This window comes from Corvus moneduloides, chromosome 7, assembly GCF_009650955.1.
Source record: "Corvus moneduloides isolate bCorMon1 chromosome 7, bCorMon1.pri, whole genome shotgun sequence".
NCBI classification, from domain to species: Eukaryota; Metazoa; Chordata; class Aves; order Passeriformes; family Corvidae; genus Corvus; species Corvus moneduloides.
The window spans coordinates 34,083,551-34,095,552 of NC_045482.1; positions in this window are offsets into that span (position 1 = coordinate 34,083,551).

Below are 12,002 nucleotides of genomic sequence, written 5' to 3' on the forward strand. Positions count from 1 at the left end.
GAGGGGAACAGGACTGGCTACCACTGTGAGTGGTATCAGAATTATTTATGTAATCCAAATGTTTGATCTGAGCTTCAAATTCCAGGTAAAAAAAGAATATTAAACTTCATTATTTTTCTTTTTAGAAGGCTATATTTTTATCCTTTCTGAAGATGATTTTCTTCAGAGTTGTTTATCTTGCATCATACAAAAGTTTTCTTTGTTATTCAGCAAAATTGATTCAATGAGCATTGATTTAAAAAAAACACCTGTTTTCTTTCTATAGTGAATTCCAGTTTTTTGTGTGGAAACTGAGCACATATAAAAAGCTTTTTCTCCTTTTAGTTGAATATTGTTGAAAGTATTTTACAGTGTTGGTCCAGTCCTGTGTATGTCCTTCTCTTTCTTTGAAAGGGAAAAGCTCAAATATTGAATCTCAAGTGGTGATAGAGGCTGATAGCATAAAAACCATCTCTTGCTGTACAGAATTGCCTGTCCTGCCACGTGCTGAAGAGGTGCTTTTATGTTGAAGTATTTCAGAGTGCAGCCTGAGCAGTCAGGTGAGAAATTAAAGTTGATTAAAGTGAGTCTTTGTGCCATATTCCAAACTTCATAGTATTAATGGTTTTCTGTGTTTTAGGTGACTTCAGTTACAATTACTATTCAAGGTGGAATATTACCCATTCCACTACAAATTTTACTTGCCAGGTTTATTAAGTAAATTGGATTAAAGATCCAGCTGCTTCCATTACACACAAATAACTTTGCTCTTAACATTGTGATAGTGTGCTAACAGAGGAAGTGCTCTTAATTGCCACTTAAAATTAGTCTTGAACAGTTTATTTTTCTGCAAACTTCTTGGCAATTTTCCACTAGAAGAACGTGGTTTTTATTGTCAGTTTTGAAGATTCCTTCTTTGTACTCTCAGAGAAAGCTGGAAAAAATACAAGGAGTTGAGTGAAGCATTTCAGATGTGTGATGCAAAGGAGTTGCTTTTTCCATTTCCAGCACTGCACCAAGGGAAAAAAACCCGACCCAGGCCCAGCTCAGTGAGAATTCTTGAGTGCTTTGGAATGGCATTCCAGGGGGTGTCAATAAGTTATATTTTAAACAGTATGTGAAGCTGGTGCTCTAAGTGTAAAACTAGGTTTCTCATGAGTCATGTATAAAGAGCAGAAATGAGCTTGTGGTTTTGAGACTCAGGAGGGAAAAACAACTTTGCAGAATTTGCTTGGCCTTGGCTTATAGAGAAAGTAGCAGGAGTGTTTTGAGCTCTTGGTTAAAGTGTTCTGAAGCAGCCTCAGAGCTGCAGCAGTACCTGGTGATCATCATCCCATCAGGCAGGGAGCAGGGGCTTCTTTGAAAATGTTACCTGACACCAACATTTTTGTCTTGCATTCTTAGCAGAGTTTGGAGCATAACAGTATTTTCGTGCAGGTGCTGTGTTTCAATCAGGGGTAGGTGTATAATGAGTGGAAATCTCTGCTTTGCCCAACTTATGCATGTTTCATGCGTTGGCAGTGATAGTCATGCAGAAAATAAATTATACCATGTCAGACCTGGTGCTGCTGATCAGAATGGAGGCAACTGGTGCTGCATTTTAAACAGTTACAGTTTTTGACTTCCCACGTTTCTCCCTGCAGTTGACTGAGCCATTTCAGTTAAAAAAGGTAAATTTTGAAGCGTGTGCAAAAACATTCTAATAGGGTGAAATCTTTAAGCATAGAAGCTCGAACTCCAGGCTGACCTATAACCTTAATTGCCACATAAACTATTCATATTTTCCATATTTTTAAGTTGGTGACTTTTCTTAAGCTTTGAAATTAATTTTATGTATTATGTATACAGTTTTCTAACCCAGCTGTGTTTGTTGAGTCTTGAAATTTTAAAACAAACCACCTACTTGCTACTGAAGTGTACAGCTAAAATGTTTGCCTTCTGTGGCCAGCAAAGACTTAATCTTGCCTCTGGTAGTTGTGCCATCCCCAGATTAAGAGCTGTGGTGGTCTTTGTAAAGCCCACACCATATGTTTTTAAATGGAGAAAAAAATGTCAATTGAATGGTGGAACTTGTCCCTGTCACCTCTTGCAGATGGGCTGCTCTTGTCAGACACACACATGAGGGAGTTCTTACACCACCAAGCCCTCATTCCTCCCTCACAGCAGGACTGGGGGTTATCGTGCTGGGTCAAGAGTTTGTACCAACTCAACTCAAATGGGGGAAGATTATTCCAGGACCACAAATAAAGGGACATAAAGTATTTGCATATTTATTGGCTGTTCTGGTCAAGATGAATTTGAGGTGTAGGTATGGAGCAGGGTGGATATTTTTTGAATGCAGCTTTTCCTTCGAATGCCTTGCTGTTCATCTCTTGTGGGTTTTTTGAATGTGTGCTGGCACCTCTCAACTACTGTAAATAAATACTAGATATCTGGTGGACCTGCAAGTGCTTTATAGTGAAATTCCAGCAAGTTCAATTTTGCTGATTTAAAGAAATGGAGATGCAAATTTCCTTGTGACAGGTCCTTTTAGCAAAAAATGTGTGGTGTCAGATGTAGTTACTCTCAGGACAAACTATAACAGGGGTTAAATTGTGTACTAGGTTAGGAAAATATGCAGTATTTTACCAGTAGTGCTAGAATATCAGGCATCTACTTCTGACAAGCTGACAGACCAGAGAATTGAAACTTAATGAATCTTAATGCTTTCTGTCATGTACTTCAATTTTCTCAAATTATTTCTCCAATTAGTTCTAGTCTTCGTGAAAGAATGATTAATGATAATTAATGCATTCTTATAATTTGCATATTCAATCTCCAGTGTTTCTAAAAAAATACAGATTTGTGTATGTGGGTGAGGCTGGTTTGTCTGTTACTTCTTTGGGGCGCTGGGGTTTTTCAGATTTTCAGCTTTGTATTTCCAGTTGAACAGGGAGAATATTGTGGATGCATTAGGGAGTTTAATATGGTCTTGCCACATAAATAATTTGGGCTTAACCCAGGTCTTCAATCCTTCCTGTAAAGATGTTCTCTCTTTAGTGGATAGGTAGGGAATGTAGGGGTGCATTGGCAGGAGCTCAGCTCATCCCTGAGGCTGCATCAGCTTTGGGAAATATTTACATCTGCAATTTGGCAAAACTGGGTAAACCCTGGAGGGCATCTGCTCTTCTGAGGTCGGTTTGTGTTTGTTTATTTTATTTTATTTTATTTTTAGAGTCTCTATATGCCTCCTCCTTTACGTTGTCATTAAGTTTTGTTCTACCCCTGACACGCGCACATGGAGGGATTTATCCGAATGTATAATCATACGAATTTTGTGTTTAAAATCAGTAGCACGAGATTTTGAAAGTCACTGGGTTTTTTTGTTTGCATAGGAGCTCAAGCTTTTCAATGCTGCTCTGCGGGTATCCAATGTTTGACTCATTTAAAAAAACCCAAAACCTGCCCCAGCTCTGGGAGCCTGCAAGAGTGGCAGGATCTCTGTGTCTGGAATTATCATCTCTTTGGGTAGCTCTAGAAATCCTTTTTCTTTAGATACACATCAAAGACATGGAGTGTTGACAGTTTCAGCTACTTTTTAAATCAATAAATACTTCATTGCAGTTGTTTTGCCACTCAGTTAAATATGTGGTGTTTACTGGGGCAGTGTGCCCCAGTTAGATTCACCGCTGAATATTCTGTACAAATTGTAATTGAAGTACTTAAGCAGAGTATAAAAACTGGCTTTATGGAAGAATTATCCTGAAAAAAAATAGTATGGGTGTTCAGAATGTGTTGATTTGGTAACCAAGGTACACACTTAGCAGGGAGCTGCAGTTTTCCAATAAGGTATTGGAATATTCTGGGCAGTTAGAAAAAGAAGCAGAGGAAAAAGGTGCAGGTATTTTATGACTTTAAAGGAGAAAGGTTTAAAGGGCCAGGTTTTTTTTAATAATCAGCTGTTGAGGGTGCTCCATGTGGTATAAAACTAAAAGCATTTTGAAGTTGGGCCCATTTTGTGTAACAAATACTCACATATACACTCTTGATCATAGTCATGCTATGAGGAGTTGTTGTATTTACTTTGTCAGTGCTGTCAAAAGAATCCAAATCTTTCCTTGTTGCTTGCTTGCAGAGAGCAAACGAAACATTTGTTCCTGATTCCTCTGGATAAAAATATGTAGGGGAAGGTGCTGTTGCACTGAGATTGTCTTTAACAATAAACCTGGTTTGTGTTTGTGCATGAATTTCAAAGATGGAAAGAAGTTTTTCCCAGCCTGAATAGTCTTCATTCTTTAGAAGCAAGAATGCAACCTGGGGCTGGCTCAGCAATGATGCTGTACTGGGACAGCATCAGTAATAAAAATAAGCTTATTTAGCTGTATGTAGAGATTCTTACCACAGAACCATCAGTAGTGCTGTCATAGTTTTGTAATCTTTACTTCTTGTGGGGCTAAACGTGGTGAGAATTGGCTTCTATTCCTGCAGCTACACAGGGTTTACACAGCTGGGAGGGAAATGCTGCCTTGGAGGGAGGCAAAGGGCTGAGCTGAGGCACCACTGCTCACCTGCCCACAGCTGGTATTTGTGCTTGTCAAAAGCTCTTTATTCAGCAAGTTTGGCTTAAATAGTGAAGCTGGGAGTTAAGTGAAGGAGGGCACTGGTGTTTCCCACACCAGTGCCCTCCTGGTAGGGCAGCAGGAACGAGCAGTTGAGCAGCCAGAGGAAAAATGGGGAAATTGCAGTTTGCTTATGTTGTGATTTCTTTTTTTTAAGTCTTTGTCAAATATTCAGTACAGAAGATTCATTTAATAATCGATAAGCAGAGGGTGATGAGTGCTTTTATTTCCAGTGAATTTGGGCTGGAGGGACTTGATGCCGCTTTCACATGGTAGGTGAAGCATTCCTTCCCATTCTTACCTTGGGGAATTAATTTTGTCCCCCACTCCTGGGTATCAGCTGTTGGGAGTAGGTGAAGGGAAACAACAGTGAGAAAGAGCTGCTGGCTGTGCTGTGGGTGCTGGGCTCAGTAACCTGTTCCTGAGTGGGTGGGTGGCAGAGCTACTCTCACTGCTCCTGGGAAGAACTGCAGCAGTAATTTGGAAGGGAACAGGATCTTTCTTTGGCCCTTGCCCCCAGAGCTGTGTGATGACATGATGGGTGTCCTTCTGCAGCGTGGAAAAGGGATTTGAACAAAGACACGTGGAAGAGCCTGGTGTGATGATGGTACAGTTTGTTTTCTGAAAATGTTGGTTTAGCAGAATATTGCCCTTATTGCAGAAATGCCTTAGCCAAATATTGTGCATATTGTGAGCTTTAATGTGCTTTTGTATCCTGCAGTAGATTGAAATGTCAGTCATAGTCTCCATATTTCACAGTCCCCTCAAATCCCCGGGGAAGGTGCACATGTCTTATGTTGCTTATGTCCCACCAATAAAACAACCCTCTAGGAGGAAATCTGTGCAGGCCATACAGCAAGATGTCAAATTAATTGCACTGAAATAATGAGTTAGCACCAAATGCTAATTAAATATTGATGGAAGTCATACTTTCAATTATCTTCATTATGGCACAATGTTTTATGTAGGCATGAAGTGCTGGCAATGTGGGCATATATTATCATTAATCTTGTCATATAAAAATATTAGTAATTTCTCTTCTCAAAAATCCACTGTAAATGTGCTGGAGGTCCATGTTTGGTATCTTTCTGACAGAGTAGATCTTTAATAAAGTTTTTTGTGTTCACCCCTTTTTCTTTTGAAGGAGCAGGGCTGGAAGGGCCACCCTGGAGCTCAGGGAGGGCAGGGCTGTAGGGCAGCATAGCCGAGAGAGGAGTCCAGAGTGTGACTGACAGCAGGAGATGGAGCTGAAGCAGAGGGGGACTGGTGAGTGAGACGTGATCCAGGATGTTCTTCTCTTGGGAGAATGGGATGGGCAAGAGCTGCTCCCCTCCTCATGTGCATTAGCACTGAGGAAAAGGCTTTTAAGCCTAAGAAATTAGAGGATTTTTTGAGAAGGACTTTGTTACTCAAACCCAAAACTCCAGGACTATCTACACTAGTCCCAGGAAGAATCCTACTCAAAACCAGTTGAAAATGCAGTTGCCTTTGAGGAAGATGGACAATCTCACCAAAAATTCATGGATCAAACAGGTACTATAGTGTGCCTTGTTCCTCTGAAGTCCCTTTGAGTTCTTCTAAAAAAAGAAAAAATAATCACAAATGCCATCCTAGAAATTATTTTTCTTTTAAATGGAATTTCCTTTTCATCAATAAATATACAGCATAAACCGAGGTGAAAATTAATCCTTCCTGCAGACTTTGAGGAAGAGAAAAGCTTGTACAGGACTGCCTTGGTGGGCTTTCTTTTCCAAGCTGGACTGGAAAAGAGGTCTTCTGCCATCTCTGCGTGAAGCAATGGTAAATTTGTGCTAGTCTGCAGAAATGCTGTTCTTGTGCCTCTTGGCCATAACTGGCAACTTCTGCAGCAGGTGAGCACAAAGGACACTCACAGCAGTGACTGTGGGATGTGCCCTGTGTGTGCCTGCGTCTCCATGTGGTGGATGGGCAAAAAAAAGTCCCAGGCCCAGGAGTGTGAATGCTCTTTGTCACTTCTGAGAGCACTGAAAGGTTAAGAGTGGAGACAGGTGGGTGACCGTAATTAGGGAGGAGGGTGCAAAACTTTATTGCAGTGGGTGCAGACTTAGTGCCATTGTCTAAGTGTAAATTGTTCCTAAAAGATGACTCTGAGATTATTCACCCTGGAATCTTCCTGAAATCCAGGGAGAGGCATTTTCAAATTACCAGTGGTGAAGCGTGGCAGAGCAAAAGCAGCACTTGAGCTGAAGAACAGATAATGCCCAGCAGAGCAGAACTGCAGCAGCAGCTGCTGAGGAGGTAATTCTGTGCTATAATGATTCCAACTTCTCCCAAAAACTATTGCTTTGCAAGTATCCCTCATCTAAAGTACAGAGCTTCCCCAGACCATCAGAACAGAATCTCTCCACATCCTGAGCATGTGAAATTAATGACTGAATATTATGCTGAGAGCCATTTAATTAAAAACACTTTCATTAATAATGCAGTTGGAGAGTGTATGTGTGTTATGTAATTAAAGATAGTACATCAGTAAATGATACTATGCAAAACCAATTCAAAAAATTCAAATGAGTTGGTGTAGCATAAGGAACTTAATTCAAGTGGGAATAAAGTCAGTGTGAAATAAGCTCAGAGTTTTTTCCTGGAAGCTGCAATTAATCTGCTTCTGGCAACACAATTCAATACTCGTATCTTAAATAAGGGACTGTACTTGTTTTAAAGATAACTGGGGTGGTGGATCAAAATAAGATTTCTCTCTCCCCTCTTTTTGCCAAGTATAAGTATCCCTTTAATGTCTGGACACTGATGAGCCTGGCTGGCCTCGAGCCTGAGCAGCCTTGCACACCATTCATCTGTGCTGCTGCTTTTGCTTGGAGCAGTCAGGTTGTGCTTGGCTGTGACAAAAGACTGTGGGCCTGGTATTTGTAGTATTTTTACTTTAAAACCAAGTGATGGAAGTGGAAGAGAGAGGTTATTCCCTCGGGGCAGATCAATCTCCCTGTGTGGCATTGCCTTCAAGAAGCTGGGGTGAGCAGGCGTCTTGTTTTCCCCGGGTACTTTGGCTAATCCAAATCTTCCATGATTGAAGTCAGAAATGCCTCAGTTAAATATATCTGACATGAGAAGTGGATTGGAATTAAGTAGCTCTAAGTACTATATAATAAATAGGCTTGTTTATCATCTTCAATATGGCAACTTGAAATGGTTTTTAATCCTTTAGTTTACCTGCTCAGAAATCCGTGTTAAATATTCTGTGCTCCCAGGTTAGCAGTGCTCAGCATCACCTGCTTCAGACACACTCTTCCACCACCTCTTCTTCTAAGGAGTTAGAACTACTGGCTTAGAAGAGACTGACAGCTGCTCTCAGAGCAGTTCTCCTGCTAAGCCAGAACATGTTCTTATGCCCAAGTTAAATGAGCTTGATGTGTTTTGAAAACCTGAACTGATTTTTTTACAGAGATACTTTTGTCATTCCCTAGAACAGCTCAGGGTGAGTTGCATTTCACCAGGGGCTTTTGAAATGTGGGTGGAAGGGTGGGGTGTAAGTGCTGTGCACCCATCTACAACCTCATAATTGGGATGTTTCTCTCATGGCTGTTTAGGTGTTTATCATTTCAGTCATAGAACGGTTTGGGTTGGAAGGGACCTTCAAGATCCTTTCATTCCACCCCCTGCCATGGGCAGGGACACCTGCCCTAGACCAGGTTGCTCCAAGCAGAATCTCTAGCACAAAAGATGCCAAATCTTGTTTCCCGGGAAGCAACACTGACTAGAAGTTCAAAGCAAACACCTTGATAGCTTTAGGTGGGGGTGTCTTTTTTGGCCATTTTAAACTTCAGGGCTAATTCAAATAACCTCCAAGTCTCATGTGTCACTGTTCTCTTTCCTGCCAGTTTGGAACCAATGGATCACCTTTCAGGAAGATCAGCAGCTTATTTGGAGCTGTTAAGATAAGGTAGCCAAGGCTTAATTGGCTCGTAAGCATGAAAGAGCCACGAACTGTCTGGGAATGAGGCAAGAGAACAACAAAATGGGATTTGCATCCGAGGGGGCTGAAATGTAGGGCTGCCAAGGGCAGATGAGCAGGATGAGGACTGAGTGTGAGGTGCTGGTCTGCCATCAGGCTGGCAAAAAAGCTTGCCTTTTTTTTCCAAGGATGGCTAACGTGAGAGGCAAGGAAAGCACTGGGGTGTCTGAGGAGGTGTTCCAGGGGCAGCTGTTGCACAGTGGCTCCTCCAACGTGGCCATGCTTGACTCCTGCTATCAGGCCGTGTCCTGGGGTGCACCTGCCCTACTCCCATGGCCCAGCTCTGGATGGGAACTCCCAGTCTGGCCTCCTGACAAGCCAAAAGAGACCATGGTCTCCCCATGTGCCAGCTCTGTGCTTCCCACATTGCTCCTTTCCTGGTAGCTGGGAAAGGTGGTTGAGCTCTTGACTTGCAAGGGAATGCTCATCACCTCTGAACACTCACTATAGCTCAGCTTCTCATGTCTGAGTGAGGAACCACAGGACATTCTGAGTTGGAAGGGAGCCAGAAGGATCATTGAGACTAACTCCTACGTGGACGGCCCATAAAGGGTCTAACCCACAACCTTGGTGTTATCAGAGCACCGTGCTCTGACCAACTGAGCTGCTCTCAGTGTGCGTTTTCCAGAAAATGAAGAAGATACATTTAAAAAGTCCCTGAAGCAGTGGAGTTTTTTTCCTCCTCTGTTCTGGCTTGAGAGAGCTGTGCAAGAGACTCTGTTTGACGAGGGTGGCTGTTCCATTACTGTTGAATGGGAAGGTGCTGATATTTCTTTTGGCATCTGTTTTTGAGTCCCACCACTGTTTATGCAGGTAGGATTTTTTCTTCTCTGACTAAACTGTTTTCCCTTGACTGTGATTGCTTTTTAATTGGGCTGCAGCTGGTGCTGGATTTGTGCTGAGTTGGAGACTGAATTACATCTTTGGAAAAGCATTTTTTTTTGGTTTTTTTTTTCTTTCTTTTTAAAATTCAGTCAGGATGGCTGGGGATCTTGCTTGAGAGTACCAACAGCTCTGGCCTTGCTTCTGACTGACAACCCCCAGTACTTGGGGCTGGAGAGCTGTGCCATGGAGCTGGTGGCAGCAGACTCGGCTGTGTCCAGCGGACTCTGTTCAGTTCCCATCACTCCTGGCTGCAGATCTGAACAGGTTTTGCAGCCCCAAGCTCAACAACCCCCCAAGGGAGGTGTGGTTTGGCATGAGGTAGGATATTTCATGATAATGCAACTCTTCTGTAAACCCACTTTATTTGCCAGTTCTTTAACAAAGAAGGATGCTGCTCCTGACGGACGCATGCAGGAGGTGCTCAACAAGGGAGAGATGGGAATGGCAAAGTCTGGTTTTTCAAACTAGACACCCTACAGCTAAAAATCTGCTTGATTGATGTGTGTTTCATTGAGCTACTTAGTGTAGTGCAGCTTGTTATTGTCTTTTCGACTGTACAAATTTGAATAGAGACAGTACTAATGACGAATCATTATTATACTATAAATAAAACATTATCCTGATTATGCTGGTCAACAGAGCATAAAACAAATAGCAAATTCTAATGTCCTTGAATTACAATTTAAAAAGAAAAGCAGCACAGGATGCTTTTTGCATGGAACACCCTTGCTTGGTTGCTGTGAGAGTTTTTCCAGTTGCCTCAGGATCATCCAGGGATTTGCTCATTCGCTATTACTTGGTAAATTCACCCTAAAAAGCACATGTGCAACCCCAGGGAGCTTTCTGGGACACCATGCTCAGCTCCCTGCTGTTCTCTGCCCTGCTGGTCCCTGTGGCACAGCTGCTCCTTGTGAGGGCCTGGCACTGCCACGTGGTGCCCAGGCACTGGGGAGCTGAAGACGACACCGAAGAACTCACAGTGGGATGTGACCACTGGTGAGGGCTACAGGGAGATTAGGAATCTGAAGGTCCAGAGGTCAAAATTCTTCAGGGGGAAAAGAAGAAAAACCCCAAATTGTTACTTCCTTCTTCAAGTGGGAATGATTAAAAAAACTGTGGGTGTGCACACTTCCTGCAGCTCTGCAGAGAGTGTGGGCTAAAGAAAAAAGCTGAGGCTTTTTATGTTTGTCATGAATGAGCTTTTTATTGGAATTTTTTAATGTATATCCATTGGATTGGCAGAACAATAGGAAATGTATGTAGCAGGAAGTTTATATATTTAATATGAACTCCCCAGGGAAGTGGTCATGGCCCCAAACCTGCCAGAGCTCAGGAAGTGCTTCAGGCACAGGGTGTGATTCTTGGGGCTGTCCTGTGCAGGGCCAGGAGCTGGACTCCATGATCCCTCTGGGGCCCTTCCACCTCAGGATATTCCATGATTCTATGACATTTGTATTGATATAAATGTGTGCAAAACTATCCTGTGGAGATTGGGATTAAATAAAGACTATATATTAAAAACTTCTGGGTTAATTTACTGCAGTCGTAAGTTGTCATTGCCCACTCAAGACACTTTTTAAAAATGGTATTTAATCATTCAAGTTTTTGTTTTAAAATCCTTTGAATAAGAGCCGTAATAGTGACAATTTGAAACTTTTCTGAAATAGTCACCTGTTACATAGGAAAATGTTTTTAAAAATACGGCCTGTTCTGTGTGAAATGAAATCACATTTAGTTTTGTTTACATGGGCAGCGTGACATTTAACCTAATCAAGCCTGTCATCCTTGCATTGTATTTTGCTTACTCTGCTGGGTGTAAATAATTTCTTCTTAATCAGACTTTGACTGCAATAAGAATGTAAGTGCCTTTTTTTTGCTTTGATGTTTTCAAAATTGATCTGAAAGAAAAAACAGCCACCTGCTTTTAAGCGCATTCGTAAAGTATTGTGGTTGGCAGAAGAGTGGTGAGGACCTCTTGGGTGTGATGGAGTTTGGTATCAGCTCCCTCCCTCTCCTGGTGCTCCAGCTGCCAGGCTGCCTCCTTGCACCAGGCTGGCTGGGAGGAGAGTGGGGCAGGTTTCTCCCATGGTTTGTCTTCCTGAGGCCTGGAAACCTCAGCCTGGGAGGTGCCACAGCCAGGGAGGAGGAGAATCCAGCTCCCCTTTTGATGAGGAACTGAGCAAGGGCTGAATCAGCAGCGAGCTGCCCTCTCTGCCAGCGTGTTCCTGCTTGGGAATGTTGTCCAATTTTAACTTTCTCCTCCACTTTTAATGTACCTTGTGCAATTATTAAGCAGTTAATGACAGTCTTCGTCAAAACATGCCGCTTCTTTTCTCAAATATCATAGAATGCTGCTGACCCTACTCTGCCTAGGCTTGTACACTGCTCACTACAGCACACATTTAAATATCTCCTAGAAAAACAAACTCCAGCTGGGCAAAAATGTTCAGTGACATGTTGCTGTGCCTTAGTTTTACTTTGTGTCTTCATACATGCAACATTTAAAACCAAAAATCAAATAGGCCACAAGCAAG